General features: G+C 28.5%; 1 long non-coding RNA gene across 1 annotated transcript; it reads right to left on the reverse strand.

The window, feature by feature from the left end:
* Positions 1–2524: 2524 nt before the first annotated feature.
* LOC122272043 (uncharacterized) lies at positions 2525–5915 on the reverse strand. Its single transcript, XR_006226757.3, has 2 exons — positions 5758–5915; positions 2525–3284 (listed from the first exon to the last, which is right to left on the reverse strand). It is a non-coding gene; the product is annotated as an uncharacterized LOC122272043 (long non-coding RNA).
* Positions 5916–8938: the final 3023 nt, after the last annotated feature.

Consider the following 8938-nt stretch of genomic DNA (forward strand, 5'->3'; position numbering starts at 1 on the left):
AGTTCTTATTCTCACACATGTAGGAGAAAATAGCAAACAAGAAAGTAAACTTAACCGAATAAATGGTTTCTATGCCATACTCTAAGGTATAATAATAACATTACCAAATTTTAGCACATACTTCAAAAACATATTTAATTGTTGATTTTACCAAAACCATTATTAAAGCGCTTCAGTAAAAATTATAGAGCTTTTTGGTGTTTCCATAGAACCATAAACGTAGTATATTTGACCATATTCTAACGATTTTGACCAAACTTTTTTTTCTCCAAGTGATTAAATTTAGCTTATTTAATTCGTGTTTTATTAATATTAAAGTAAAAAATTAGTGTCCTGGACGTGAAATTGTGGTCGATTGGGTACGACATCAGACTCGCTTCTTTTACATTATCAAACAATTATCTCTTCAAGTTGAAAAAAGTGCTTATGGTTTTTATTTACGTTTACTTTTTTTTTATATCCGTCGTTGAACAGCTGACCCAAATTTTGGGTTTACGACTACTAATGTTCAACTCCGTAGCCTTATAATTTTGATCCCAATCCAGAAGACAAGGAAACTTCTGGACCAGTTCCCCCAGAGGTATTGATTTGTGACGGGAACATGGAGGACTTAGCGACTCGACAAATTTAACGTGCACCAGTCACCATTTACTTCACGGGGAGTCTTCGGCCGGTAGTGATCGAACCCATGACCTCTTGGACATGGGCCCAGTGCCCTACCAAACAGGCTATCCCGGCCTTTATTTACGGTTTTCTATTGCAGTTTGAAGCAGAATATCCTACGAGTACTACCAACTATTTGGGGTTCATTATTTATAAAGCAATATGTTCACCATTTTTTAGCAGGTTATGCACAACTAATCCAGCTGCTGGTGTTTTTATTTATTTATTTATTTATTTATTTATTTATTTATTTATTTATTTATTTACTTATTTATTTATTTATTTGAGTGAGTGATTTAGAGAAAATCCAAGGTGACAGTACCAATTTAAAAGAATTATCTGAAATTATTTAACTTCTTCGTGACCTATGGTAAAACGTATAAAAGGTGTTCGCAGCAATGTTTATTTAACAGTATGTTAAGAAAAGTCAAGCGTAACAGTTCAGTCCTTCCGCTTGAATTTTATAAATTTTCAACATTTTTGGATCAAGTTTTTCAAGATATATTAGAAGGTTCCACACCCAGCCAGCCCAACTCTCGTAATCAATTTCGCAGTTCCTTTCGAAATGTTACATAACTCACTCATTGGCTATTTACGTATTTTAGTCAAGCTTTGTATGGTGGTTCTTTTTTTAAAAGTGATCTAAAATTATGCAATACGTATGTTTATGCTGATTCTCGAAAGCATTTAATATGCACATTACGTGGCTGATTTGCATATTAATTAGAGTGACCGGTTAAAGGGTATGAAATCAAGATGATTTTTTTTTCGCTCTTCTCCAAACTCAACTCCGTAGCCTTGTAATTGTGATCCCAATCCAGAAGACAAGTGAACTCTTGGACCAGTTCCCCCAGAGGTCCGTTTCTCTCATTACATCTACTAATATGTTAAACATTTGATTGAATTAATTGATGATTTATTCACCAAAAAATAAATAAAGAATACAATAATTATTCCCTTAGCTGTAATAATATTTTAAACCTAAGTACTATATTTTTTAAAGTGATTGATGATTGATTCGATCAACTAAAATATTGATTGCTTGAATTCAATAACTTTATTTATTTATGACGAAATATTAATAAATAAAACTACGTTATTTTAAGCGTTCAGAAACGTTGCCAACATTGATTTTATTTTCACTTTAATAAGTACCTACTTAATAGGTAATGCTTAGATTACCTAAGTGGTATGCAGATTACTTACGTGATTTGAAAAATGAAACAGTTTTTCGGCACTTTAACGGATTACCCTAGTTAACATGCACATTGCCCAGACAGTCTATAGAATAACTGATTTCTGCACTATAGTGATAACATATATATGTTGTGTAACCATTGTTTCCTAAATATTTCATTCACTTTTTATTGATTTGATTTGTATACAATTCAATTCTATTTTGGAACTGTATCTGGAATAAATAATTCATAGAATTTTCTTATAAGAAACTTTTCTTATAAGAAACGGTACACGGTAGTTTTACATACGGACGGATTATAGAAACGGACTCAGTACTTTTACATCCTTTCGTATAAAACAATATTAAAACTATAATACTAAATAATTTAGGGTTTATATTATTTTAAACAGCATATTAAAGTAGTCGGAATGCAAAATGTTAAAAAAAAGATTTCTGCCAAGTAGCGTTTGATAAGGGATAAATAAATTATCTTTTGGTAAATATTATAATAAATATTATTCATTTTACTTTGATGATAGCCAAAGACATACCTGAAACTTCTTTGATTATTAATGCATGCATCAAATTTCCTGCTTAATGACAATTTACGAAAATGAAATAGATAAATTATCATTTTATGACAGTGAAATGCGATACAAAATTTTTTTAATCAATTAAACATTTGTTTTTGCTTAAAAATTATAAATTTATTTACATATTGAAACACATATTATGTGAAACAAGTCATTCTTTTTAAACCCAACATCTAAACTATCAATGAAAGACCATGGTTGCAACTATGTACAATATTATGCAAACTTAAAAATTATAAATGTATTTACATACTGAAACACATATTATGTGAAAAAAATCGTTATTTTTAAACCCAACATATAAACTAACAGTGAAAGACCATGGTTGCAACTATTTCCAATATGATACAAACTTAAAAATTATAAATTTATTTACATATTGAAACACATACTATGTGAAACAAATCATTTTTAAACCCAGCATCTAACTATCAATGAAAGACCATGGTTGCAACCATGTACAATATTATACAATATTGTTTTTTAATATATATATTATACAATTAAAAAATGCTCATGTGAACTAAACATTTTATGATGTATATCACTTCATTTTTGAAGAGCAGCTGCTTCAGAAGTTGACAAGCAGGTAAATTTCGAGGTAAGTTTTCTTATTTACATGAAAATGATATGATTCACGAACCGCCTGGAGGAGGACGTGGTGATATTTTTAGTGGATCAATAAATTTCGTAGTAAGAAATGATGGGAATGGACATCATCGATAACCTGATGGTGGGTACAATGATGTTTCCAATCGATCCAGGTAATGATGTCTTTGAGGTTTTCCAACAAAAGGTTGAGGCATTGCAGTTGTAACGGTAACTAAGTACAATAGCGTATAAGATAACTGCAAAAAATAGAAGAACACATTATAAAAATAAAAAATTAAGTATATCAGGAAATTAAACCTCTCCTAAGTACTAATCATTAAAGATTGTTAGTGATCAAGACTAGGAAAAATAAAAAAATATTATTTTTAACGAAATATTCGAATTGTTATTATTGTATTATCCACATGAATTCTGCATTATTATTATTGTATAATTCATAAAACTATTTCTTCTGCATCTGGAATGAGATCTTTTGTTATACATTACTAGCAAGTGTTACTTGAGTAACATAATCATAGCTGGTCAGACAGCCCAATGTGCGCCAATGCCATCCTCTGAAGATTTCTCCATAATGACTTCCAATTTATCTTTGATCTCCAATTCTTTTCATTAGTTGCAAGAAAAGCAAACTCCACCGGGTCAGCCCATCTCAACCGTGGTCTTCCCCGCTTTCTTGTTCCAGTGGGTTTGAAAAGCTTTTTTTATTGTATTTTCATCACTCACTCGAATCACGTGGGCCATCCAATTCATTCTATTTATTTTTATGTATTTAATAATATCGGGTTGTTTATAAATTTTCTACAGTTCAAAGTTAAATCTCTTCTCCAGTTATTGTTTTCATTTACACCACCAAGTATACTCCGCTATATCTCTCTCTTAAATATGTCATAAGTTATGCCAAGACTGGCCTGACAAGAGTTTTGTAGATCAAGAACTTCGTTTTTCTAGAAAGAAACCTAGATTTAATAAGTCTTCTCAGCCCTATTTGCCAGATAGAGTTGGTTTCTTATTTCTGGAGTCATTCTGTTGTCAATAGTAATAATAGATCCTAAGTAAGTATAACTCCTTACTGTTTCAAATCCTTATAAACGCCTTACTGTTTGTACTTTAATTTTTCATTTTATTTATTTTTCATTTTTATTTCTCATTTTTTCATATTTATTTGTTATTTATTTTTCATGTTTTGATGATCTTGAATGTTGTTTATCTATATTGTTTATCTGTATAAGTATTATGCACTTCAAAGCATTCATGCAAAATTGAATATTACTCAGAATTTTACAACTTTATTGTCATTTATGCAAAGGAGTTCACTTTGGTTCCCCTCGTTTGCTATAAAATGACTGAAGAGAGATTTTTGAAAAACAAGGAAAACCAAAACATAACTACTCAAAATTTGCCCCTATTGATATAGTTGCTGAAAATGTAAAAAAATTAGGCTGAGTAACTTCTCTCATTTTTAATGCAGCAATTACATTAAAAATGAGAATTACATTAAATAGTTTTTTTAAAGTCATTTTTATTGAAAATAAAAGAAACACACATGAAATAAATATAATATAATTTCTACTTTTTTTTAGAATTTCTGCATTTTAATATTCCTAAAAACATGACCTTTAAAACGATTTCTGCTGTTTGAATTAATTGCATCAATTCATTGTCAACCAGTAGAGAAAATCAATTAATTACAAGAGTAATGTGCACGGTTTTATGCAATTCTAAAATATACTTAGTATATGAATAATTTTCTAAAAGAAAAATAGACTCTGTTAAATAATTTAATAATTAAAAATCAATGTAAACTTTAAAAAACATATAAAAAGTGAACACCCTGAATAACTTTTGATCTGAGGATCAATTGTTAAAATAGTGATTACAAAAATAAAATGTATTTATTTAAATATAATTCTGTGGAAAAAATAAATTTTAAAATTTATTTATTTGTTTTTTAAATAATAGTTGGAAAGAATTTGAACTGTGAGGTAAACAAGCTTTTGCACCTTTTTAACGAATGTAATTTTAAATATCAAAGTACGAAAATCGAATGAAATAAGTAGAAAAGTTCCTCAAATCAAATCTTTAGCATCACTTATCAAATTTTAAAGAAGTAGTACATTTTATTTCCCAAGAGCTGCTTACCAAGCTATTTAAAATTTCATAAATCGCAAAAAAAGTTGTGCTTGAAATCAAATTGGTTAAAATAATTTAAATATTCGTACACATCTAACTTCAAACTGTTTTGCCTACTATTTAAGAAATAATATTGAAGGTTATAAATAATTATAAAAGGTTATTTTTTTGCATGGAATTAACTTTGGATAAACGACTAATTGTACAACATTTTTAAGAGTCTGCTGCTTAAAACAAAAGCAATCGAATAATTTCTGAGTTATTCAATTTTTAAAAAAAATTGTAATCTTAAATGGCAAGATACTAAACTTGAACGAAATCAATCGAATAGTTGTTGAGAATTCAAATTTTAAATGAACGAATTTTTTCAATGTTTTAAAATCTATTTGTTTTTTAAAAAGTAAATTTCATATGTATAATGAGCTTAGTAATTACCATATAAAATAAACTTCCGATTTGAAAAAGAAAAACTTTTTCTTAAATTTTTACATGGAAACACCATAAATAAAGAATTTTTAATGTGGTATATAATTGTAATAAAAAAAATATATCGATATATATAAAAGAAATGACATTTACCGTTATTGCTGTAAAGTTTAAAAGTCGGTTGATTTTCATTTTGTAGTGAAGTGATTCTTATTTGACATCACAACTGGAAACACGTCTCTAAGTGCAATCTTTATAAAACCTTGCTTTACTCGCATTATAATATGACTTTGACAAAGGACAAAATGAATCATAAAGCTCATAACTATAAATCATAACTCTAAATTTCTTAAATCTGATTTTTACTGCATGTGAAAATTCTTTTAGAGATGGTTTATGGTATATAAATTGTTACCTAATGTACTATGACTGTATAAATATTTGACCGGTGGCTACTGCTTTTAAGATGATTCATTCCATTTGATGTAATGGTTACGGGTAATTTATAGTTCTTGAAAGACTTAAGAGTACAAAAGTTGACGCTGTTTCAACAAAAGCTTAATGATTTTCCTTTGTAAGTGAAAAGATTATTTAATATGTTGCAACAAAAAATGATATAACTGCGATATGGGGATTTCATTTCGAGAAGCCGAAACATTTTAGTAACAGCTGCGGAGAATAAACAAATAATTTATTTTTAATATTGTTTTAAGAAGACTGCACTGAGAAAAAAATTATGGTGAAAATCACCAGAATATGGTAAAATTTAACGCGTTTCTGACTCTTTGAAAACACTAAAAAGCTCGATATAAGTTTCACAGAAGCGTTTTGGTAATAATTTTGGCAAAATAAACTATAAAATATGGTTTCACAATATGTGATGAACTGTGGTAAACGTGGTAAAATTTGGTACTTTACCATGATACCTTAGATAATGGAATGAAAAGCATTATTTCGGTTAGATTTAATTTTCAGTTTTGTGTGGTGTTGCTATGAGTTTGAAACTCAGAATTTCCGTTCAATAGTTACTATATGAACGGAAAAATTACCAAACGAATGGTTTAAATTCTGTATATTTCGTTTTTTATTACTGAATTCTGGTTTTTCGTTCACCTCAAATGTCATTACCATGCGGTGCGGTAATTTTACCTGAATTTTTTTTCCGAAGGGCTATGCAATTTTTTTTGTACCATGGCATCATTCCTGTTTTTTTTTTTTTTTTTTTTTTTTTTAAATTTATAAATTTTATTATAACCCCCATATTTCTTAATAATCCCACTTTTTAGACACTTAATCAGAACTCGTTCCCCATATATCTCCGTAGTCCTCTTGTTATGGGTCTCCCCATTTTTCCACAATTTTATAACCATAAATTAGATTTATAGATTGGAAACTATCTTGTAAGAGTATTTTTCCTTAATTTATTAAATTTAAAAACAAAGTTATATTCTGCAAAGAAAAGACACACTGCAATAATAGAAGAGACACAATCAATTTTTGACAAGTTTTTTAATTTCTCAATAAATACTTAAAGGATTATTTTTTAACTTTTGAGGTGCTAAGTTCATGCAAGTTTTAATACTTAGCAATAAGTTTTAAAGCTTTCAGAGGTTTGAAAGACCTAGTTAAAATTACGAAAGGAAACAAGTATTTTTGGACACCCTATGCCAGACAGTTAGCTTGTAACTTGTATAGATTTCTTTAGTTTCTATTGCTAATAACTGCATAAAGTTTCGTAAACCTAGAGAAATAGTTATTGAGATATGAACATTTTTATAAAAAATAAATTTTTTCGACTTACGTTTTTTTGCTATAACTTCATAAATATTTAATGGAATTAAATAAAAATTTTAGAGTAATTTAAGATTAATTACAAAATTATTGATTCAAAATTTTAAAAATATTCGTTTAAAACTGTGCAAGAACTGAGTATTTAAGCTGGGTTTTTTATACTGTGCAAGCGCAAAAATTATTTTTTAAAAAAATTATTATTTTGTAAGGAATTGTATTTGACAACTAATGATAAAAGCTTTATTTGAATATCTCAAAACTTTTAAACTGTTTAAAGCAATTTTCTAAGTAGTTTTTGTACTTTTTAAAAGAAAACTTAAAAGGATAAAATTATTTATCCTTTTGAGTTTTAAAATTTACTCAGCATTACATTTTAAATTTTAAAATTTATTTACCTTTTAAATTTTAAAAAGTTTAGGTAAATTTTAAAATTTGCTTATACTTTTTAAAATTTACTCCTATTTTGTACTGAGTTTTAAAATTTTATATCAACAGTTTCGTAATCTATATTATTAAAAACGCTAATACGTACGTATGTATCAATAAAACCGATGATATTTCTTTTCTCGCGCTGGCAACAGTTTTCATTTTTAATTGATTGGATTCGGCGCGCAAGAGCACATAGTGAGCAACCAGATAACAATAACCAGAGTGAGCATTATCAGGTTGTTCAATTCAGATTCAGCACTAAAAACATGACAATATTTAATTTAAACTCAATTGGGTATAATATGAAAAAAGCACAACTACTTCCACTTACTAGGAATAACATTTACCTTATAGTTTAATTAATAAACTGAGTTTTAAATATGCTTACTAAATTCATAAACTTCGGTAAAACAACAATATAAATTATTGCCAAAGGAACTAGACTAATACAATTCCAACCTGGCGAGTAGCGACTTATAAACAAGACACTTCGTTTGATGCTTTTACTTGTTGCTAGAAATCAGGTTCGCAGAAAATGCTGTTTATTAGTTAAATTTAGTAGGAATGTAGGAACATCATATGTCACATGACTATTCATATTACTTTTATGAGAGTTGCGAATGGCAACAGATCAAAAAATAATAATAAAAAATGAGTGTTCTAAAAAATGTCTGCTGATCATTTTTTATCCTGTAACTCTGTTGCGTACAACTGGTGACCCGGATTTTTGACATGGCTACAAAAAACAGTGAAAAGATCGAAGCAACGATCGCCATGGACGCCGAAGCTAATAAAGTAAGCATTAAAATTCCACCTTTTTGGAGAGAGAAACCCGACATTTGGTTTTACCAAGTAGAAGCACAGTTTCAAATAAATAAGATCACAACTGAAGAAACCAAATTTAATTATTTGATATCCCAACTGGAACCGAAGTATGTAGAAAATATTTGGGACATTATTAAAGACACTAAGCCTAACAAATATACCTTGGCGAAAGAAAGACTTTTAAATACGTTTAAGGAAAGCGAAAACAAGAGAATTCAGCGCTTAGTTACAGGATTAGAACTTGGAGATTACAAGCCAAGCCAACTTTTGCAAAAAATGAAAAATTTAG

This window comes from Parasteatoda tepidariorum, chromosome 4 (assembly GCF_982258835.1).
Source record: "Parasteatoda tepidariorum strain Cologne lab strain chromosome 4, Ptep-v5.0, whole genome shotgun sequence".
NCBI classification, from domain to species: domain Eukaryota; kingdom Metazoa; phylum Arthropoda; class Arachnida; order Araneae; family Theridiidae; genus Parasteatoda; species Parasteatoda tepidariorum.